This window comes from Arachis ipaensis, chromosome B4 (assembly GCF_059453495.1).
Source record: "Arachis ipaensis isolate K30076 ecotype BB chromosome B4, ASM5945349v1, whole genome shotgun sequence".
NCBI lineage: Eukaryota > Viridiplantae > Streptophyta > Magnoliopsida > Fabales > Fabaceae > Arachis > Arachis ipaensis.
The window spans coordinates 52,379,892-52,404,252 of NC_142439.1; the positions used below are offsets into that span (position 1 = coordinate 52,379,892).

The 24,361-nt window shown below is 38.1% G+C and overlaps 1 pseudogene; it reads left to right on the plus strand.

Annotated features, from left to right (window-relative positions):
- The first annotated feature begins 15,627 nt into the window (after nt 1-15,627).
- Nucleotides 15,628-17,197, plus strand: LOC148567570 (uncharacterized; annotated as a pseudogene).
- Nucleotides 17,198-24,361: the final 7,164 nt, after the last annotated feature.

Below are 24,361 nucleotides of genomic sequence, written 5' to 3' on the forward strand. Positions count from 1 at the left end.
TGACCAACCTACTGAGGCAGATGCAGTTGAATCAACAACAACCTCAACCTCCCCCACCACAACAAAGCCAACAGTTGGTTCCTGATGCACGGAAAACTTGTCTCTCAACAAATCTCCCTTCAGCAAGTGTACCGAAGTTGTCGTCAAGTAAAAACTCACAATAGAGTGAGGTCGAATCCCACAGGGATTGATTGATCAAGCAACTTTAATTAGAAGAATGTTCTAGTTGAGCGAATCCAGAATTTGGGTTGAGAGTTGCAGAAATTAAAATGGCGGGAATGTAAATAACAGAAAAGTAAATGCTAGAATTAAAGGACTGGAAGTAAATGACTGGAAATAAATTGCATAATTGTAAATGGGAATGGGGGATTTGCTCATAAAAGTAAATGACAGAAATTAAAGAGAATGGGTAAGATCAGAGATGGGGAGTTCATTGGGCTTAGGAGATGTTGCAATTCTCCAGATCAAGTTCATTTTCATCTCTTCCTCAATCAATGCACTCATTGATCTCCTTGGCAATCTTAAGTGATTGAATTACAATTTCTTGCAATTCAATCTCTCAAATCTTGATCAACAGCCAATTCCTTGGTCAATTGCTCATGAGAAGAGATGAAGTATGGTCACTGATTATACCACATGAATTTCCCAAACCAAGTATTGAGAGGGTTATAGTCACATACCCATCCAAACCCAATTTGGTCCAGCATGAGAAAGCATTTCTAGCTTGATCTCTTCATTCCTCTTTCAAGGTTCAAAAGAGATCCAAGTTTGAATAGCTTCTCTTCCAAGATAACTACTCAATGGGATGAAGATTGAAAGCTTTCAAGTAAAATCAAGAGGAAAGATAGAAGAAGAATAATGAAAATTAGTATTGATCCATCAAATTACAACAGAGCTCCCTAACCCAATGAAAGGGGTTTAGTTGTTCATAGCTCTTGAAAATGAAAACAAAGATGGAGAATACATCATAAAACTAGAAATTGCAAAGAAAGTAAAATATAGAGAATAGTTCCCTCTTTCCCAGCCTCCAGAACTCCTTTACAATTCAAAGCTACTCCTATATATACTACTCTTCTCAGCTTCTAGTTTACTCTTCAAGTCTTGGGCCTTTGGATCTTGAGTTTGAAGCAGTTCTTTTCTTCATTTGGGCTTGGCTTTACTTGCAGAGAGAAGGTGCTAAGTGGGTAGAGACTTCAGCTCAGGACGTTAGGGGTGTTAATATTTAGTGAGAATATAAGTTCGAGAACATTAGTGACACTTAACATTGTCACTAACGTTCCAATGCACCCCTTTGCCTTACGTTAAAACCCACGTTAACTAGGTTAACGTGGCTTTTAACGTTGCCTTGTTAATCCTTCGAGAACGTTAGTGACACTCAACATTGTCACTAACGTTCCAGTGTGCCCCTTCTTGTTTCAGGTTAAAGCTCACGTTAACTAGGTTAACGTGGCTTCTAACACGGTCCTTGCCAACCTTCGAGAACATTAGTGACACTCAACATTGTCACTAACGTTCCAACGTGCCCCTGGGTCTCACGTTAGAGTCCACGTTAACTAGGTTAATGTGGCCTCTAACGTAGCCATCTTTAGCCATCCCAACGTTAGTGACAATGTTGAGTGTCACTAACGTTGGCTCATCCTTCATTCCTCATCGTTAGCTTTCACGTTAACTAAGTTAACGTGGAGGTTAACGTGACTCTTGGGGGTTGTGTGGTTGCTTCAACGTTAGTGACAATGTTGAGTGTCACTAATGTTGTCGACAACTCTTCATCCTTTACGTTAGTTCCCACGTTAACTAAGTTAACGTGGGAGTTAACGTGGTACTTTGCACCATAGGCCAACGTTAGTGACAATGTTGAGTGTCACTAACGTTGGCTTCTCTTCCCCCCTTAACGTTAGAGGCCACGTTAACTAGGTTAACGTGGCTTCTAACGTGGCCACTTATGAGTAATTGCCAACGTTAGCGACAATGTTAAGTGTCACTAATGTTGGCTCAACTTCTCTTCTCCACGTTAGAGTTCACGTTAACTTAGTTAACATGACTCTCTAACGTGGGCATTGATGGCTTTTTGAGAATGTTATTTGCAATCACTTTTCTCATTAATCTTGCAAGTTACCTCCCCTTTTCTTGCTTCCTTTTTGGTCCTGAAATCAAGCAATAAAGTGCATCAAAGCTCTAGTCCAAGTCATGAGTAATGCAACATAATATTTGTCACTAAACTTATGCAAAATCCTCATGAAATTATGTAAAATGCACAATGTATGCTTGAATCAAGGCATAAGTGAATATTTACCCAAAACTAGCTTATTTCCTAAAGAAATGTATGAAACTATCCTAAAAACAGTAAAGAAAAGGTCAGTGAAACTGGCCAAGATGCCCTGGCATCACAACACCAAACTTAAAGCTTGCTTGTCCCTAAGCAAGTACTAGAACAAGAGAATGATGAATGGAATATCCAGAGGAATGAGTCATCCTTGTGGAAGTCATATTTCTGATTTTATGGTGGTTTCATGCATAGCAACTTAGGTTCATTCCATTACTGGCTTTCAGACCTTTATCATGTCCCTAAACACTTACTTTGTTTATATCTCATGAGACTTTTATTCATTGATCCTTTTATTGTTATTTCAAGGGTTATTTGTGTTATTTAGGCTAAGTGCTCTGTAAGGGGGCAACTCTTTAAGATAAGCTTTCAGCCAACACTCCCGAACCAATTGGTTCAAGGTGCTAGGTATTGAAGCACCCCTAAGGACTTACTCCCTCAAGTCTCTCCCCCATACATACACACCACAGGCATATAGTTTATTTATTTTCTTTTCTTGAGACTTTGTTGTCCAGCACCTCTTTGGGTTACTAAATGCTCTGTAGTGAGGGTTACTCTTGATAGTGGATTTTCAGCTGATAATCCCGGGTTAGTTAACCCAAGTTACCAAGTGATAAAGCACCCCTAAGAGCTTATTCATCCAAGTAGATCCCTCACACAGGAGCACCACAGACACTTGGCTCAAGATTAAAACCATTGATGCCTAGCCTTGTTGCTTACTCTTTTTCTTTTGTTTTTCACTTCCATTGTTCTTTCCCTTTTCTCTTATTAGGATCTTGTTATTAACTTAGTCTCATGAGTATATCCAAAGTCAAGTATTCAGGATAGATAGTTGTCCTCCTAACCTTGTGGTTGAACCAACTTAGCTAACTTATGACTACCCCAAAGATTCATGAATGCACCTCCACATTAGGAACCCTACTCTGGTCTTTTAAAAACATAAACATTCTCTTCTTCAATTGATTTAAAGGGGCAAGCATACAAGTAAGTTAAGTGATGGTGCAGTAACATAAAGACTAGTGCACATAGACCTATTCAGAACTTAAAAGACAGAATTTAAAAAGGGTTCAACTAAGAGTAACTATAAATCAGAAGAGCATTCGAGCTTCTAACTTTCAACAATTCTGAGTACAATGGAATTAGGTAACAATACAACCTTCGGTTGATGATCTCTGGTCCCCCTCTTTCTTTGTCATCATCTAGTTTTTGCTGCCTCGCTTCTTTGGGTGAAGTTGCACCATTTCCTTATAAGATTCCTGCAAGGTTACTGGAAGTTGCTTGTTCCCAAAGCACTTGAGATATAGTTAGCTTACATGTATGCTTGTGCCTCTTGAACTCAATTTGGTGTGTGAACACCAAACTTAGTTCTTTACCCAGTACAAGACATTGCATATATGCAGAGACCCTCATATCTTGTTATCAATAAAGCAATGATCACCTATAGTCTAACTACATCTAAGTGGTTTCTCTTGATTGGATGGAGCTAGTAATGTTCTTTTGGAGTGGAATGTAATTCTAACCAATGTCCTTTAGTGGAACACCAAACATAGAACTACACTATCACTCTTGGATTGTTCTGGTGTGGAACACCAAACTTAGCTCCTTACAATACAGGGGAAACAACTTTGTGATTTTTATTGAAATAAAGATGAAAGTGAAACTACCTGAGGTTGGGTTGCCTCCCAACAGAGCGCTCTTTTATCGTCGCTAGCTCGACGAGTCCTTGATTACTTGAGGTGGTATTTTACTCTGGAGTTTTCCCCCATGTTGCCCAGATAATGCTTGAGTCTTTGTCCATTCACTGTAAACGTCCTCCCTGAACCTTCATCTGTGATTTCGATGTGGCCATATGGTGATACTTTTGTAACCATGAAAGGTCCGGACCACCTCGACTTGAGTTTTCCTGGGAACAACCTTAATTTAGAATTGTAAAGGAGTACTGGCTGCCCTTTTTCGAAACTCCTGGGTGCCAAATGCATGTCATGTTTTCTCTTTGCCTTCTCTTTATACATCTTAGTGTTTTCATAGGCTTGAGTCCTGAATTCCTCCATCTCTTGCAGCTGCAAGATCCTTTTTGCACCAGCAGCAATGCTGTCAAAATTTAGTATCTTGATGGCCCAAAGAGCTTTGTGTTCTAGCTCCAATGGTAAATGACAAGCCTTCCCATAGACTAGTTGATATGGAGACATTCCAAGTGGAGTTTTGAATGCTGTTCTGTATGCCCAAAGAGCATCATCCAACTTCTTCGACCAATCCTTTCTAGATGCACCCACAGTCTTTTCCAGGATCCTCTTCAGCTCTCTGTTGGATATCTCAGTTTGCCCACTTGTTTGAGGATGGTAAGGTGTGGCTACTTTGTGTTTTACCCCATATCGTAAGAGGAGAGCTTCTAGTGGTTTGTTATAAAAGTGGCTCCCTCCATCACTGATGAGGGCTCTTGGGACTCCAAACCGGCTAAAGATATTCTTCCTGAGGAAGTTCATGACTACCTTGTTATCATTAGTTGGGGTTGCAATAGCCTCTACCCACTTGGAAACATAATCCACTGCTACCAGGATGTATTTGTTTGCATATGAGGTTGGGAATGGTCCCATGAAATCAATCCCCCACACATCAAACAGTTCCATTTCCAAGATGAAATTTTGTGGCATGGCGTTTCTTTTGGGCAGGTTTCCAGCTCTTTGGCATTCATTGCAGCTTTTCACTAGTTCCTTGGCATCCTTGAAAAGGGTGGGCCAAAAGAATCCGCTTTGTAACACCTTTGCTGCAGTTCTGTCCCCTCCAAAGTGCCCGCCATAGCATGAATCGTGGCAGTTCCACAGGACTTCTCTCCCTTCCTCTTCCGAAACACATCTTCTAAGAATTTCATCCGAACATTTCTTAAAGAGATATGGCTCATCCCAGACAAAGTATTTTGCATCATTCATGAGCTTCCTCTTTTGATGTTTATTGATCCCTGGGGGTAATGCCCCAGTTGCCTTGAGATTTGCAATATCTGCGAACCATGGTGCCTTGCGAACTGTCATCAACTGCTCATCAGGGAAGAGCTCGTTCACATTTCTATCATCTTCTCCACCTTTCTCATGAGGGATTCTGGAGAGGTGATCTGCCACCTTGTTCTCCACTCCTCTCTTGTCTCTGATTTCAATATCAAATTCCTGCAACAGTAAGATCCACCTTATTAGTCTTGGCTTTGATTCTTGCTTGGCAAACAAATACTTAAGTGCTGTGTGATCTGTAAAAACAATCACTTTAGCACCAATGAGGTATGATCTAAATTTGTCAAATGCAAAAACTATTGCTAGCAATTCCTTTTCAGTAGTGGTATAATTTCTTTGAGTTTCATTAAGGACTTTGCTAGCATAGTATATCACACGAACTAGGTTATCTTTCCTTTGTCCTAACACTGCCCCAACTGCAAAATCAGATGCATCACATATCAATTCAAATGGTAGGTTTCAATCAGGTGGGGAAATGATAGGAGCAGAGGATAACCTCATTTTCAAATGTGCAAATGCTAGCATGCATGTTTCATCAAAGATGAATGGTGTATCAGATACAAGGAGATTGCTTAAGGGCTTGGCTATCTTTGAAAAATCTTGAATGAACCTTCTGTAAAAACCAGCATGCCCTAAAACACTTCTAATTGCCTTGACATCACTGGGTGGGGGTAGTTTTTCAATAAGTTCTACTTTAGCTCTATCAACCTCAATGCCTTGGTGAGAGACCTTGTGACCGAGGACTATTCCTCCTATCACCATGAAGTGGCATTTTTCCCAGTTCAAGACCAAATTGGTCTCTTGGCATCTTTTCAATACCAAGGTGAGGTGATGTAGGCAACTAGGAAAAGAATCTCCGAATACCGAGAAATCATCCATAAAAACTTCAATGAATTTTTCTATCATATCTGAAAAGATAGAAAGCATGCAGCGTTGGAAAGTTGCAGGGGCATTGCATAATCCAAATGGCATGCGCCTATAGGCAAACACTCCATACGGACAGGTAAATGAGGTTTTCTCTTGGTCTCTTGGATCAACCACTATTTGGTTATATCCTGAATAACCGTCGAGAAAACAATAATATGCGTGTCCTGCAAGTCTTTCCAACATCTGATCCATGAATGGAAGGGGAAAATGGTCCTTTCGTGTAGCCTCATTTAGTTTCCTGTAGTCTATGCACATCCGCTATCCTGTGACGGTCCTTGTAGGTATGAGCTCGTTCTTCTCATTGGTAACCACAGTGATCCCTCCCTTCTTTGGCACAACATGTATGGGGCTAACCCAAGGGCTGTCTGAAATTGGGTATATGACTCCTCCTTGCCAAAGCTTCATAACCTCTTTCTGTACCACTTCCTTCATGATTGGGTTCAGCCTTCTTTGGGATTGAATTGATGGCTTGGCATCATCTTCCAATAGTATTTTATGCATGCATATGGCTGAACTGATTCCTTTCAAGTCAGCAAGGGTCCATCCAATGGCATCCTTATGCTCCCGCAGCACCTTGAGTAGCCCGTCCTCTTGATCTTGACTGAGGGATGAATTTATGATCACTGGGTAGTTTTCATTTTCTCCTAGATATGCATATTTGAGAGTGGGTGGCAATGCTTTGAGTTCAGGTTTGGGTGCTTCTGATTTTTCGTTCCCTTCCTTTGGTGCATCTGGTATATGTATTTCTGCTGTAACTACCTCTTCACTTGATTCAGATTCTTCCTCCACCAATCTCTCGTTTTCTTCAGGTTCATCTTCTTCAAATTTCTCCTCCACTTCATCCTCCAGTGCATCTAACCTCATGCATTCCCCCAATTGTTCCGGTGGATAACTCATGGCCTTGAACACATTGAATGTCATCTTTTCATTGTGTATAATCAGTGACCATAGAGTGCAGAATTCATGGAGAGTATGCATTGATTACAGGCGTCTCAACTAAGCTACTCACAAGGATCACTACCCCTTGCCATTTATTGATCAGATGCTTGATCGCCTATCAGGTAAATCCCATTACTGCTTTTTAGATGGTTATACAGGCTATTTTCAAATTCATATAGCTCCTGAAGATCAGGAGAAGACAACTTTTACATGTCCCTTTGGAACGTATGCATATAAAAGGATGCCTTTTGGCTTATGTAAATTTACCGGCTACTTTCCAAAGATGCATGATGAGTATCTTTTCAGATCTTATTGAAAGCTGTATGGAAGTTTTTATGGATGATTTTAGCGTATATGGCAATCCTTTTAACCTTTGCTTGGATAATTTAGATAGAGTATTAGACAGGTGTGTTAGTTCAAATCTTGTATTGAATTTTGAAAAATGTTATTTTATGGTAAAACAAGGGATTGTTCTACGACATGTTGTTTCTAATACTGGTATTTCTGTAGACCGAGCAAAGGTAGATGTCATTTCTAGTTTGCCTCACCCCTCCTCCGTGAGGGAAGTCCGTTCGTTCCTTGGCCATGCAGGTTTCTACAGGAGATTTATCAAGGACTTCAGTAAGGTAGCATTGCTTTTATCCAGACTGCTGCAGAAAGATGTTGAGTTCTAGTTCAGTGAGGATTGCATGCAAGCATTTGATAAGCTGAAAATCACCCTGACTCAAGCTCTGATTGTGAAAGGACCAGACTGGAGCCAGCCTTTTGAGATTATGTGTGATGCCTTCAACCATGCAGTAGGAGCGGTGCTGGCTCAGCGCAAAGGTAAGGATCCTTTCGTAATTGCTTATGCATCTAAAACCTTAGACGCTGCTCAGTCTAATTACACCACCACTGAAAAAGAGCTTCTGGCTATTTTTTTGCTCTGGATAAATTTCAAGCCTATTTACTTGGTACTAAGGAGGTAGTGTACTCAGACCATGCAGCTCTAAAATATTTATTAGCTAAAAAAGAGTCCAAACCAAGGTTGATACGTTGGATACTGTTGTTGTAAGAATTTGATTTAGAAATTAAGGATAGGAGTGGTACCCAGAATTTAGTAGCAGACCACTTGAGTCACCTTGAGCACATTAAGACTAACTCCACTCCTATCAACGATGCTTTTCCATTTGATAGCTTTAATGCAGTATCTGAAGTAGTTCCTTGGTCTGCACCTGTAGCTAACTATCTAGTCAGCCGTACTTTCCCTCCCAATTTTACAAAGCATCAAAGAGACAAGCTGAAAAGCGAGTCCAAATATTACATATGGGATGACCCATATTTATGGAGGTGTGGTGCTAACCAGGTAATTAGAAGGTGTGTGCCCCAATAAGAATTCCAGTCCATTTTAGAGGCCTGTCACTCTTCTGAGAGTAGAGGACATTTTGGCCCTCAAAGAACAGCTAGAAAAATTTTAGACTGTGGATTCTGGTGGCCTACTCTTTTTAAGGATGCTGCCGCCTTTTGTACATCTTGTTCCCTATGCCAAAGGTTTGGGAATATATCCAAGAGAGATTAGATGCCCCAACAGATTATGCTTTTCTGTGAAATTTTTTATGTTTGGCGTATTGATTTTATGGGTCCATTTCCAAACTCTAGTGGTTACCTTTATATACTATTAGCAGTAGATTATGTTTCTAAATAGGTGGAAGCAATTCCTACCCGCACTGATGATGCTAACACTGTTGTTTCCTTTATTAGAAACCATATTATCTGTCGCTTTAGATCACCACGAGCAATCGTGAGTGATCAAGGCACCCACTTCTGTAACAGGAGGTTAGCAGGATTACTGAAGAAACATGGGATAGTTCACAAAGTGGTAACAGCATACCATCCCCAGACCAATGGGCAAGCAGAGGTATCCAACAGAGAGATAAAGCACATTCTGGAGAAGATAGTAAAGCCTCATAGGAAGGACTGGAGCACCAGACTTGTTGATGCACTCTGGGCATATCGGACAGCGTATAAGACACCCATTGGGATGAGTCCCTTCCGCTTAGTGTACAGAAAGGCTTGCCACCTTTCAATAGAGGTGGAACACAAGGTTTTCTGGGCTGTGAGGGAGTGCAACATGGTATTTGAGAAAGTTTGTGCTGAAAGGAAGCTGCAACTGGCAGAACTGGAGACTCTTCGACTCAAAGCTTATGACAACGCCAGATTATACAAAGAGAAGGTGAAGGCTGTGCATGACAAGCATATTAAGAGAAGAGAGTTCAGACCTGGAGATCTGGTTCTCCTTTACAAGTCCAGGCTGAAACTCATGCCAGGCAAGCTGAGATCTAGATGGGAAGGCCCCTACAGAGTGGAGAAAGCAGAGCCATATGGAGTCTTCCACCTGAGTCATCCTTCAAGTCCCAATTTCATCAAGGTCAATGGACATCGCCTAAAGCTTTATCATGGTAAGAAGATGAAGGAACACAAAGCGCTAGAGGTCTTCCTCTTGGAGGACCCGCCAACAAAAATAGAATGAGCCTGAAGACCGTCCAACTTAAGGACGTAAAAGCAAAGTGCTAAGTGGGAGACAACCCACCATGGTATGATCGTTTCTTCTCACTCCTAGTTTGTTTTATTTTACTTTTCATAGTGGTCATTCATAATTCTGCATATTCATTCTGAAATCTAAATAAAAAAAAACATGCACACGACGCGTACGCGTTATAAGTGCATGCGTGAAAAAAAGGGAATTGAATAGAGAGTTGCACGGGAGCATGGCTGGAGGCGTTCCTTAGACACAAACACGCCCACGTGTACGCGTCCCTGGTGCGTACGCGTCGCTTGCGAAAACCCCAGCCCACGCGTACGCGTGACCCTGCAAATCGGCGTAAACAAGGTTTGGGCAGAGAGTTGTGATGGCTTGATGCTGGAAGGGTACTAGGAGAACAAGGAATGTCACGCGTGCGTATCCCTAACGCGTACGTGTCATTTTTCCTCCAGACCATCCATGCATGCGCGTCCCTCACGTGAATGCATCGGTTGAATTTTTGGTAATAGTGCGTGTGGGACAGAGAGTTGTGCATGCGCGACGCTGCCTTCGTGCCAAACGCACAACCCATGTCACACGTACGCGTCCCTGACGCGCATGCGTCAGTTGAAATTAGCGCGATCCACGCATACGCGTGCTCCACGCGCACGCGTTGCATGCGACGCACAGTTTAACTATATCTGCACCAGAATTCTTATCTTTTCTCACCCAATCCTAATTCTTTCTCCTTCCTTCTTTCTTCTTTATTCTTTCTTACTTTCTACTACTTTCTCCCTCCTTCTTCATCCCCTTCATCAAGGTTCTTTTCTTCTTCCCCTTTTACTCTTTTATTATTACTTTAATTTATATTCCTTTCTTCTTTTTCTTTTTAATTTCATAATCTATGTTTTCTTTGTCTTTCTTTTTCTTTTTACATCTTTTTAATTGGTGTTAGAAATTTAATTGGGTGATTCTTTTCTCCTATATTTTGCTTGTGGATATATTGAAGGATTAATTGACAATTTATATTACTTTTTTTTGGGTTTTTTGCATATTCAAATTCAATACTTTCAATAACATATTTACCATGCACACTAAGTGTTTGTGAACACTACAAGAAAAAAGGCCTATGGCCACGCTTTTTTCTTGCCACGCTTCAAAAGCGTGGCCAAAAGTGGTCAATGGCCACGCTTTTATGAGGGTGGTGATAGATTAGAGATTTGGCCACTTTTTTTTTGCCACACTTCAAAAGCGTGGCGAAAAGGATCAACGGCCACGCTTTTTTATGGGTGGCAATTGATTAGAGAAAAGGGCACGTTTTTTTCTGCCACGCTTCAAAAGTGTGGCCATAGAGAGAAACAAAGACGTTTTAAAAGCGTGGCGACAGGGTTTCATTACGGCCACGCTTACAAAACGTGGCTATATGCTGGTACACTTTTGCCACGCTTTAAAAGCGTGGCCAAAAGTTTCTTTTCTGCCACGCTTCAAAAGCGTGGCCAAAAGTTTCTTTTCTGCCACGCTTCAAAAGTGTGGCCGTAGAGAGCAACAATAACGTTTTAAAAGCGTGGCGAGAGGGGCCCCAACTGATTGAGCCAATCCCGGCTCCCAAACCCGGCTCCCAACCCGGCCCAAACCCGGCCCCCAACCCGGTCCCCAACCCTAATCTCTCTTTCCCCTTCGAAACCACTAACCCTAATCTCTCTTTCACCTTAGAAGCTACTCGCCTGTATCGGAAGAGCTCCTCCCTTCGCCCTTCGCCTTCCCCTTCGTCACTGATGGAAACCACTTCTTCTTCATCTTGTTAATCTTCATACCCTTCTTCTTTTTCTTGTTCTTCTTCGAATCATTGTGGATCTCTCTGTTCACCTTCAAGCTACAGTAAAGACGGGCGACGGCAAGCTCCTCCCTCTTCTTCTCCTCCAAGCCCTCGAATTCCAAAAGGTATGATCGATTTTCCTCTTTTTATTTTCTCGATTTTTCCGTTGTTTTTACTTTTAGGGCTTTCCCTTTTCATTTTCATTTTCCCCTTATTCGTTCTCTCTGATCGCATGTTCCTTCTTTGTTAAATGATAATGCTGAACACGCGTTGCTTGCGATGCTGTGGACGTACGTGTTTTTTTTGTGGAATGAGAAAGCCAGAAAGGTGCACTCTATTCACTATATTCTCCTATGATTTTCGACATCTTATGTTGACTGTTAATATATGTTGTTCACGGTACTAATGGATTCCATGAACTTTTTCCTACTATGATGAATGCTGATGATGATGAATGAAATGTCTCAGCCACGTGAGACACAAGGCTTCTGTAATTTACTTGTGTTGGTGTCAGAAAGAGTAAAATCTATCTTCTTCCTTGTGCAGTTGTGAATGATTGAAGTCAAAACCATATTTTATGTTGATAAATCGAATTATAGAAGTTGACTAGAACCAAATATTAATCTCATTATTTAAGTACATTAAATTGATGTTTTTAATTTTAATTTTAAACTAGTTATTTTAATTTTATTTTTATTTGGTGGATCGATGTTTTTTAAGTTAAGAGTATTACTTAATTTGTATGGACGATGATGAAGGAGCATTATTTCATCATCACTTTGTTTGTGTGTCTTGAATAATACAATGGTGGCCTGGGAGCCTAAAACAGTTGCATTTTTAAGACCAGCATCTTAGCATTTTTTTTTATTTCTTTTTAATTCTCCGCTTGATGCTTGTTAAGTGATTATATGTGCCAGTGTGTGTGTGCGTCTGTGAGATGATATGGTTGAAACTCCCGTGCTCATTTTAAGGGACTAACATCACTCATTTCTATTAAATATAAATATTATCTAACATGGTTCAAACTTTCTGTCCCGTTTTAAGGACTATTTAACGTTACTTATTAGCGTCAATTGTATTTTGTTTTGGATTCTTCTCTCTACTTTGCATAAAAACTCGCTTCTGATGAAAGATGCTGAAGTCACATAAAAAGTGTGTTTTCTTGATGGTTTTGGTATTCCATTAATTCTCACTATTTTTTGCCTTTTGCCTAAAAAATATTTTCACCACTAATGGCCTTCTTTATTATTAGCTTTCCCCTGAAGAGGTTTTAAGTTACTGACTTTATATGATGTCATTTCTATTGGTGGACTGTGACTTTGTGAATGAATTTTAAGATAATCATACAATCGTCTTACTTATCAATACTTGATATGATGTCGTTTATTTGAACTAATTAGTTACCTTTATTCTTTTTCAGCATGGCACTCTCGGGGCACTTGTCCAAGATTCAGTTAAGAGCCAGTACTAGACCCTGTTTTACTGTTTTCCCTTCCTTTCCCCTACTCCAATTCCCTGCTTCCCAGGTTCCCCATTCATCTCATTTGATTTTATTTCTGTTTGATTAATCTAGTTTAGCTCATTCTGTTTAGCTTGTTTAGTTCAACTAATTTAGTTTAGTTGAATTAGGTGGTTAGAGAATCTGGACTGGTTAGTGGATGTAGATTTTATTTTGTTTACTGCTGCTGTTCGGAATGAATTTGTCTTTCCTCTGAAAGTTGCTCTGGATGAACTTGTTTATTGTGCTGTTTTGGTGTTGAATTCTGGACTTGTGATTGTTGTTTGTTGTATTTTTTTTTTCATTGTCCAAAATAGATGTTGTGGAAGTGTTCTGTTTCATTAATTTTTCTTGGTTTGTTGTTGCTGAGTTCTGCTCTGCTTGTTGCTTGGTCCATATTATATGAACTGCAATGATTTCAGTCTGTGGAACTGGTTAAGTCATATGAATTCTGTTTGCTGCTTGCTTGAACTTGGGAAACATGCTATTTACTGCTGCTATTTAATAAGTGTTGCTGCTTCGTGCCATGTGTTAGCAACTTGTTTCCTTGTTGCGATTCTTTGTGCTTATTATGCATTCATGCTCATTACATCCTTAATCATTGGTTGCTACTGATTTCTCAATTTGTATTTCCTCTTCTGCTCACTTTCTATGCATGCATATATGATGTTCATTCTTGAATTCTTTTGGGGGGGGGGTGTTTGTCTAAATTTGCATGGTATTGGGAAATTATTGTGTGATCATGCAATTGCACTTGGATTCTTTTGCAACAATTATGCATGGATCTTATTTTTCATTTTCTTTTCACTATTAAGTAAATAATTAAATTAATTTCACATTGTACAAAAGCACATGGGACTGTGGCCAAAAACATTGGATATCTGAAAGTAAATAGAAATTAAATTGATGTTTTCAATGAGAAGGATTTCTGCTAATTCTGAGAGATTGAGGTTATTCATTTGTTTGTGATAGAAAACATTGTGTCCCTACTTTGATATGATTTCTGATGCTTGCATTGTACTGCCATTATCTAATATAATCTGAAATTCTGAACAGCCATTTGAATTTGTATTTGCATTTCTCAATCATGCACTATTATTATATTGTCTATTGTTAATTCAAGTATAGTACACACGTCCTTTTTTTTTCTTTTAGCCAAAAAAAAGCCTGAAAATATATAGAATAACATTGGAAGTATTATTTTTGCAGTAACAACCACTAATAACACTGAAGCTATTGAGAGAGAAGAAGAACAACTTTGAAGAGGTTCCACTATTTTGGCTTTGGTCCTTCCTCCCTGCTGGTGCCTTCGTCTCTGTCATTCCCTACTCAGTCTTCTCTGCCATTAGTCACAGATTTTGCAGTTTATTGCTTAGTTTTAAGGTGTAGAGCCTGGACCAAAGTAGTAGCTTCATCCACACTGAACATAAAACTTTCATTATTCTTTTTTCTTTTTTTCTTTTTTCCTTTTTTTTTCCACGCCACATAAATTGGAGCACATACATCCACCTTCCACTGTTCTTCTTCCTTTTCCCTTTATATCATTTATTTATATTTATAATTATAATGTCATTCTATTTTTTTTATAAAATTATATACAGTTTTTTATTTTTCATAGCATCTTTCAATTTATAAGGGTAAGAACTAATTCGTCACAAATTTCTTTTTAAAATTTGTTGTTAGCCAATAGATTATTATATATATAAGAAGGAACTCAAATTTTTAACACTTACTTAAATAGACAATAAATTAATTACTTGACCAACTTAAGTAAGTTTTGTTGTATAATTCTTTTATATAGAAAAAAAAGCTTTAGATAAAAATGGTTATCCCTTCACTTTTTTGTCTAAGAAAAAACAGATTTAGAAAAATAATATTTTAAAATTGGGAATGCTATTAAATACTATTAAATGAATTAGGTCATTTAAGGACATTCTACTCTCTTGCTATTTTTAATTAGCTGTTTAGGTTTCAATGTAGCTTATTATAGTGTTAGATGTTTGGAGCCACTTGAGGAGAGATAATTGTTTCATTTTATCTCATGATCGAACATGTGAATAATTACTAATAAAATTTATTTGTTAAAAAATGATTTATTTATACTAAAAAATATTAAACATATTTATATTTTAATATTTACTTAAGTCTTAGTCTATTTTTGTTCAGGCTTTCGATAGTTATCTATCCACTACTACTGCCACTTCTCTGTTCTGTTGCTCCTGTGGTAATATAATAATCTACTGCTGCTGAGTAGCTGTTCGCTGACGCTGCTACCTCTCTAATTCTAGATCTGCTGTTCTACCACTTTGTTGCTGTTGTGGAATGAATTAAGGCAGTAATTAAGGTTGGTTTATGCAAATTTAAATACATCTATTAATTTGTTATTGATATCATGCGTGCAACTTGGTGCTTTCCTGAGGCACTCATCACTTTAGGCACTTCTTTAAGCATTGCTAAAATTCAATTTTCTCTGTTATTTTATGTCTAATGCCTTCAAAGTATTTTCGAGGCTTGCACAATATTGTCTCTTAGTTAAGTAGGAAGCTAGATTTGTAGTTAGTGAGACGAACAGTAAGGACTTCAATTTAGAAACTTAGCTATCTACGTGAAATATATAGGTTTTCGATGGATATGTCAAAAGACTGGATGGATACACCACGTCGTGAGAAAGAATATCAAGTTGGTGTAGAAAGATTTTTACACTTTGCTTTCTCATCAAAGGGAGTTCCTCAAGGGGAAGAAATTCAATACCCTTGTGCAAAGTGTTGTAATATATTTTTCTTAAAGAGAGATGACGTATATGATCATCTAATATGCCATGGTTTTGTAAAAGGTTATAGGCGGTGGTTTAATCATGGGGAATCACTTTTTGCTATGGATATTGACAGTGACATAGGCGGTGAATATAACTGCAATGATAACATTGATGAGTTGTTACGTGATACATTTCGAGATAATACATAAGTTAACGGACAAAACATGGGGCCTAACGAATGTGCAAAGGAATTTTATAAATTGGTAGACGAGGCAAGCCAAGAACTATACCCCGGGTGTAAAGGATTCACAAGATTATCCTTTACCATTCGTCTTTAATTGTTAAAATGCTTGCATGGTTGGAGTAATGCGTCATTTACTTCTCTCTTGGAATTATTGAAAGAAGCAATGCCATATTTGAATATTCCTATTTCTTTTGATAAAACCAAGAATATGGTGATGAACATGGGTCTTGACTACCAAAAGATCGATGCATGTCGTAATGACTGCATGTTGTATCGGAACGGGTATGAGAATGACTTATCTTGTCATGTCTGTGGAACATCCCGTTATATTGAGCATCATGAAGAAGAGGATGATGTTACCTCATCTAGAAAGCCTCGCAAAGTAGCTGCAAAAACTCTTAAGGCATTTCCTTTTGATTCCCAGACTTCAACGGCTTTTTATGTGCACAAGAACTGTCCAAGCTATGTCTTGACATCACAATGAGCATGTTAAAGACGGGTCCTTAAGGCATCCTGCCGATGGTGAATCTTGGAAAGCATTTGACAATCGACATGAAGATTTTGCAAAAGAGCCTCGTAATGTAAGACTTGGGTTAGCAAGCGATGGATTCAATCCATTCCGAACTTTAAGCAGTACACACAGTACATGGCCTGTTGTTCTGATAGTGTATAATCTACCCCCTTGGATGAGCATGAAGCCTGATTATTTTATGCTTTCTTTACTCATTCCTGGACCACAATCACCGGGAAATGACATTGATGTCTATCTTCAACCGTTGGTTGAAGAATTAAAAGAATTATGGGAGTCAGGTGTTGAAACATATGATTCGAAAGAAAACAAAACATTCAACATGAAAGCATGCCTTTTGTGGACAATTAATGACTTCCCTGCGTATGCTATGTTATATGGGTGGAGTACAAAGGGAAAATTGGCTTGTCCATGTTGTAATGATGAGACTTCTTCTATCTATCTGAAACATAGTCACAAGACTGTTTATATGGATCACCGAAGGTTTTTATCCATTAATCATCCATGGAGGCATAACAAAAGGTCTTTCAATGGAAAAAATGAACTCAGGTCTCCACCGCAGTTATTAGAAGGTTCAGCTGTATTTGATATATTGCGAGAGGTAGATAATTCTTTTGGAAAGAAGCAAAAGAGATCAAAGAATGGCATATCAAATTGGAAAAAATAGTCAATCTTTTTTGATTTACCATATTGGAAGTCCAACATGTTTAGACACAACCTTGATGTCATGCACATAGAGAAGAATATAGTTGATAGCATAATTGAAACTCTTTTAGATATTCCCAGAAAGACAAAAGATCATGCAGCTGCTCGTTTTGACCTTAAAGACATGGGTATTAGAAAAAACCTTCAACCAAAAGATATGAAGGATGGAAAAAAAACTAAGTTAGCAAAGGCATGCTTTTCAATGACTCTAGCAGAGAAAATAGTCTTTTGTAGTGTGTTGAAAGCGGCAAAATTACCAGACGGTAGTGCTTCCAATATTGCTCGATGTGTGCATGAAACAGAAAAGAAGATTTCTGGTTACAAGACCCATGATGCTCATTTCATGTTGCATTACTTGTTGCAAGTACCAATCAAGAACATACTTCCTGACCATGTTGCCATCGCTCTAGTTCGATTATGTTCATTTTTTCGCCGAATATGTCAGAAGGTAATTAGCCTAGATGAGGTAGTTAACTTAGAAGCAAAGATTGCTGAGACATTATGCCAATTGGAGAGGATTTTCCCTCCTAGATTTTTTGACATAATGGTGCACTTGCCTATTCATTTGGCAAATGAGGAGAGGTTAGGTGGTCCAGTTCAATATCGTTGGATGTACCCTGTTGAACGGTATATGTGCACACTAAAATTGTATGTTCGTAATAGAAGTCGTCCAGAAGGATCTATTGCCGAAGGATATTTGGTGAATGAGTGTATAAATTTTTGCTCAAGATATTTGCATAAAGATGTTCATACAAGATTTAATAGAATCCCTCAGAACAATGATGAGTGTGTTTCAGATGAGGTGCAAACTCCTAGTTTGTTTCCATGCAAAGGATGTCCTCTTGGTGGAAGAATGGGAGATTTGTTTATTTTAGATGAAAAATCAGAAATACAAGGTCATGCATACATCCTAAATAATTGTGATAAGATCGAAGTCTACATGAGGTATTTTGTTCTATTCATTATCATTTGTTAGATCTCAATCATCATATTTAACCTTACTAACAACTAAGACTATGAATATTTAATCTCTTCAGAGAGCATGAGGAGGCAGTTAATGATAACAATCCACGAAGAACAAAGTGAGAGAAAGCCAAGGACCGCAGTCAACAATTTTTAGAATGGTTTAAAATTCGTGCCATGAAAAAGGATGTACCTGGTTGGGCAAAAGGGTTGGCTAGGGATCCAAATCGAGTTGCAAAAAGATTTTCAGGTTATATTATCAATGGGTATAGGTTCCATACAAGGCACCGTGTTGCGAGACGTAAAACTCAAAATAGTGGTGTCACATTAGAGGCATTGACGCCTAGTTTTGCTAGTGTGAAAGATAAGAACCCAATTGAAGCAAAAGTAGCCTACTATTGTAGAATAGTTGATATGTTTGAGTTAGATTATTATGGCCAATTTAAGGTAGTCTTGTTTAAGTGTGATTGGTATACAGTTGCAAAAGACAACTTTGGTCTTTCATATGTGTATTTCAATAAAAAATGCTACCAAGAAGAACCATTTATGCTGGCATCTCAAGTAAACCAATGCTTTTATGTGCAAGACCCATATGTCAGTGACAAGCACTATGTTATGAAAACAATTCCAAGAGATTTATTTAGGGTAAGTGATGACCTTGAGTCTGATTCCCCCATAATATATGCAAGGGAGCCATGCGAACCTGAAGTGATTCCAAGTTTTCCAAATGATAATGGCAAAATTGATCTAGTGAGGAATGATCTACGAGCAACTATTATAGATATGGATCCAAACATGTTTGCCAAACAATATTGTGAGGAAGACGAGGAAAGCGAATATGAATACATGGAGGACCTTGACTCTGAAACATCTTGACAAGTTTTTTTGGTAGAATCCTAAACAACCCACTTTCCTTAGTTTTTTTGCTTAGTTAATTACTTGCTTCAGTTGATTATGCTCATTTAATTATTATTATTTAATTAGCATTTTATTCATTGTTATTATTTTGTGTATGCAGAATGGAGAAAAGGGAGATCATTAAAAGAAAGCGGATACTTACCTTAGGCCAAAAAATGAAAGGAAAAAGCCCAAAAAAAAAACAATTCCTTTGAGGTTACACAAGTGAAGTCAAGTGCTGAATTGCTAAAACAATACAATATTAAGAGAGAAAGGACCATGGCTGAAAATAACAAGGCTACCTTGCAAGCTCAAGCTCCAAAGGATCCAACAAGCAAACAACCCATCACAATAGTGGAGGATGCATTTGAAGAGCAAGTTAGGACTTCGAATAAGACAAGGAAGGCTCAACCAATTGCACTTTTCAAGAATGCACGCATAATTGAAATGGGACAATGTTTGAAGTTGAAAAGAACTCTAAAACTAGGAATCAAAAGACTGCTGAACCTGATGCAATGGATCAAAATGACATAAATTCTGATGATGACGGAGAAGATACAAGCGAGATGAGTGCAACTTCAAATAAAAAAGGAATGAGTCTTGACATGTATTTTAAGGTACATGGGATAAATTTGGAAGATGAAGAAGATGAGGAAGATGAAGAAAATGAGCTTGATGATAATGCAAATGATGCGGGTAGTGGAGGACAAACTAGTAATAAAGGTACTTTTCTTGTTTAATTTATTGGCTAATTAGAGCTTATATTACTTCTCAATTGAATTATGTTATTTTATTCGGACTTAGGCACAATAAAGAAGAAAACCCATGGAAAAACTACGTGCAAAAAGCTTCATGCTACAGATTTTAATGATCGACGGGAGGTGGTATTTTTTCAAGGGCAGCCTGTAGGTCCAACCAACGAGGTTGTATTTGACCTCAATCAACTATTGGGCACAACAGTTAGAAACCCTCGTTTTGTGACTTTGTTATATACTAGTTGGCATGGTGTGCCTAATAAACTCAAAGAGGACATGTGGGAGTATGCTAATGTATGTAAATATGGCATTATAGATAATTTTTTGTTAATTTATTTGTCACATTATTTGTGCTAACCATTGATATTCTAATGTGTTGTGTTGCACAGCAAAAGTTCATTCTTCCCATAAGTTCAAAGCCGTGGGTAATGCAGGGATTTTGTGGTGCATGGAAAAAATATAAGAGAGAAATAAAAAAGAGCATTTTGTGAAGTACAACACGAAGAAAGAAATGATAAAGAACCGACCATTAGATATTCGCGAGGTTCAATTTCGCAAACTAATTCGGTATTGGAGTCTTCCGGCCATCAAGGTAATATTGCCTTTTATTTCTTCCTATACCATCAAGCATACTATCATTGATTCTTCATGTTCCTAAACTTAGGTTGATTCTTTATATTTAGGCTATCTCTGCTAAGAATACTGAAAATAGGTTGAAACAAACATGTCCTCACCGAATGGGATCCACAAATTTTTGAATAGTGCGTAAGCAGCTGGTAATATAACTTATTCTATGTGATTTCTCTTTTATATGTATTCATGGTGTAGTTGCCTAGTTAGTATGCTTCATGTAAAATTTTCTCTATGTACTCTAGCGCGACTCTAAAGAGAACAGTGAAGAACCGTCAAGGGCTGAAGTTTTCATAGCAACTCGCACAAGTAAAAAAGGAAAAGAAATTGATGCTAAAACACAAGCCACAATTGTGAGTTGTTTGTATTTGTATTTTGGATATGTACATTATGAATTATGATGTGATTTCTATCTAAATTGAGTTAATGCAACTTTGAACCTTATTGGTTGTTGCTTTTTGATAGACTGAACTTCAGAACCGCTTAGAAGCAGGAGAAAATGAAGAGGATGCATTTGTAGGAGTGTTAGGAAAAGACCAACCAGGTCGAGTTCGTTGTTATGGGGCTTCGATTACAAGAAGCTCTCTTAAAAAAGATGAGGAGATTTGCCACATAAAAGTTGAATATAACACTAAGGTCTCATCATTAGAGAAGAATATGGATGGTGTATGTGGTTTATTAAAGGTATTGGTGCACCAACTCAACCCTGGAATGAGCGATGAAGAGGTAGCAGCCTTAGTTCAAGCTGCCCAAGATTTTCCTTTGGATACCTCAAGTAGCAGAGCAAAAAATACTCCTCGCTCCTCCGAATCAACTCACATTCCACACAAAGATGATATAAGTAAAATTATAATATTTTTATTAATAAAAATGTTGGAATATAACCAAGTACTTCAATTTTGTTTGTTGTTGTTGAATTCGAACTTGGAAGGTTCTAATATGATTTTGAATAACTATGACTGGTGGAAAGAGTTAAGTTTGTTAGAACTTAGAAGGAATGAACTAGTTGCCATTGTTGTTCGTTTTGCATCTTCTTTTTCACTTATTTCACTTACTGGTTCCTTCTATATGAAAATTCTAAATGCACGATTCAAATTTCAGTGTGTTGTGAAATGTTAGAGAGATATTAATGGTACTGGCTGATATCATCATATTGTGTAGGCGCATGATCAAAATTAAATTGCTGCCAGAGACCTTATGCCACATTTACATCTTTATTTTGTTAAAAATAAGTAATATATGTTTCAGTTTTAGTTTGTTAGGTTTAGGCTTGGCTCAACAATAGAATATCAAACATTGGCTGAAGGAACATGAATGTTGTATCACGTTTTCATTGATGCTATAAATCAGATTTATTTATTGAACAATAAGTTGTTTGTTTGATATCAAATATAAAGGAGATTTTGAGAATCCTTGTGCAGATTAGTGGATATATGTAGCAAAATTAAATCTGATTGTTAGAACACTTTTTATATTACAAAAATTAAGTTTGATGTCAAATCTGATTGTTAGAAAAATTAGTGGGCTGAAGTTTACTGCATCATCCATTTTTCATTTGTAGTTGTTCATTTGTGTTTTTTATTTTGTAGGGCACAGGTCAAAATAATTTACCTTGCAATGATACATGAAGTTTTTATATCTTGGCATGAAGTACAAGAAGACTTTGATTAATTAGGAATTCTAATTCATGTATTAGGAATTTCATGAGAAGTTATGACTTTCACTTTTGGTATTTTGAAGAAGACTTTGATTATGAATTCTAATTCATGTATTAGGAATTCATGAGTAGTTATGATTTTCACTTTTGGTATTTTGTTAGTGTATGTTGTTATGTGATTACACACTTATTTTGGTGACAATTTTATGAAAGTTGGATTACTTAATTATTGGTCATTGACTAAATTAAAAATTATCTATGAATTCATGTAAGGTTTTATTTATGAAGATTAAAAAGGGAACTAGGTTACTGACCATCTTTTTTGCCACGCTTAGAAAGCGTGGCTGTATCTAAGCTTTTTCGCCACACTTTTCAAGCGTGGCCATACCTGCTCTACTACCACGCTTTCGCCACGCTTTACACGTGTGGCCGTACCTCCCCTTTTGCCACGCTTTAAAAGCGTGGCCTTATCTCCTGTTTTTGCCACGCTTTACAAGCGTGGCCATATCTGCTCTTGTTTCCACGCTTTAAAAGCGTGGCCATATCTGGTCTACTGCCACGCATGAATAGCGTGGCTAGATCTGCCCTATCGCCACGCTTTTACAGCGTGGCCATATCTCTACCTATCGCCACGCTTTTAAAGCGTGACCATATTTCCCACCTACAGCCACGCTTTTCCAAGTGGCAGTTTGTAAAAAAGCGTGGCAAACAAAAAGCGTGGCAATAAATTACAAAAAGCATGGCGATAGAGCAACCGCCACCGTTTGATAGGCCACCCTTTCGAAAGCGTGGCGATAGCTTAAAAAGCGTGGCAAAAGACGTGTTTTCTTGTAGTGGAAAAAGCCCATATGGCATTGTGTATTCTTTTTAAATTATTCTATCCTTCTACTCTAATGCCTGTTTTTCACAAAACCCCTTCAATATTTTATTAATTGAATATAATTGTCAATACAAACGTGCTTGTTAGTTTGTTACGAGTGATAATAAATTTAAGTTATTGATGCTTGATATATGCTACTCATGCCTTTGCCGGCATGTTAATAAACATCATGCATCTATTGCCATAACATGCACTTGCTATATTTCCAGGGATGAACTGATCACATATTGTCACGACCATGTGTTAACGTCATCCTTCTTTACCATGGCATTGATTATCACTTGTATTATCCTCCTCCTTGCTTTAACCCTTAGCTTTACATGTTACTTTCCTTTTCCCTTTTCAGGATGGCCACCAAGAAGGGTAAAGAGAAAGCTACTCCCAAACCACCGACAAGGAAAGGAACAAAAAGAGCACTAGCTGCGGAACCATCCTCAACAGCAGTCAAACCAACAACAAAGAGGGTTAAGAGAATCATTAAAGTCAATAAAACAGAGAAAGCCTTTCCAGCAAGGAATACTGCGCAGTTCACTAACCGCTGCTGTGAGCAGATGTTCCCTATCCTAGCTGAGCGGAACTATAACAATGAGCACCTATTCATCCTCTCGACCCACATTGTTGATTTCGTAGAGCCCCGGATTGAGCGTAGATAATAGGGATTCTTATAGAGACAGCCACGGCAGGTTAATCTCTCATGGGTAGTTAAATTTTACTCCAATTTTCACATGCCAACCCTACAGTCTGTCTATGTCCGTCAGAAGCAAGTCCCCATAACTGAAGAGGCTATTCAACGAGCTTTAGATCTTCCCCCTGCTCTAGAAGGATTGGATGCATTCCAAGAAGCTTGCTTCAAATGCCAGACATACCAATCTGATTGGGACACCGTCTTCAGAATTATAGCACAACCTGGCAGCAGATGGATGATACGTGGTCAGGAGGGCATTTTCGTCATCTTAGAGTTAAGGGACAGAATGGTAATATCGTCACATTCAAAGATATGAATACTAGAAGAATCATACCATGCCGGTCTTGGACATCTAGAAGACCAAGAGTTCGTCTCAAAAACAGTGGTGCTGAAAGGGCGACAACTCATAAGGCCCAATAGGCTAAGTCAGGACAGCAAGAAGCCCAATAATGCTTTTCAAATTCAGTGCGAGGCATAATTTATTATTTATTTCGAATTTATTAGGCTTTTATTTTAATTTTTTTTTCTGTTAGAGTTTGTTAGAAGATTTGATTTAGTTATAATTTGCTTAGTAGTATTTTTAGGATTTTAAATTTAAATCAAATTTGATCAAATCCAATAAGATCAAATCTGATTTAAATTAGTTATCATATCTTTAG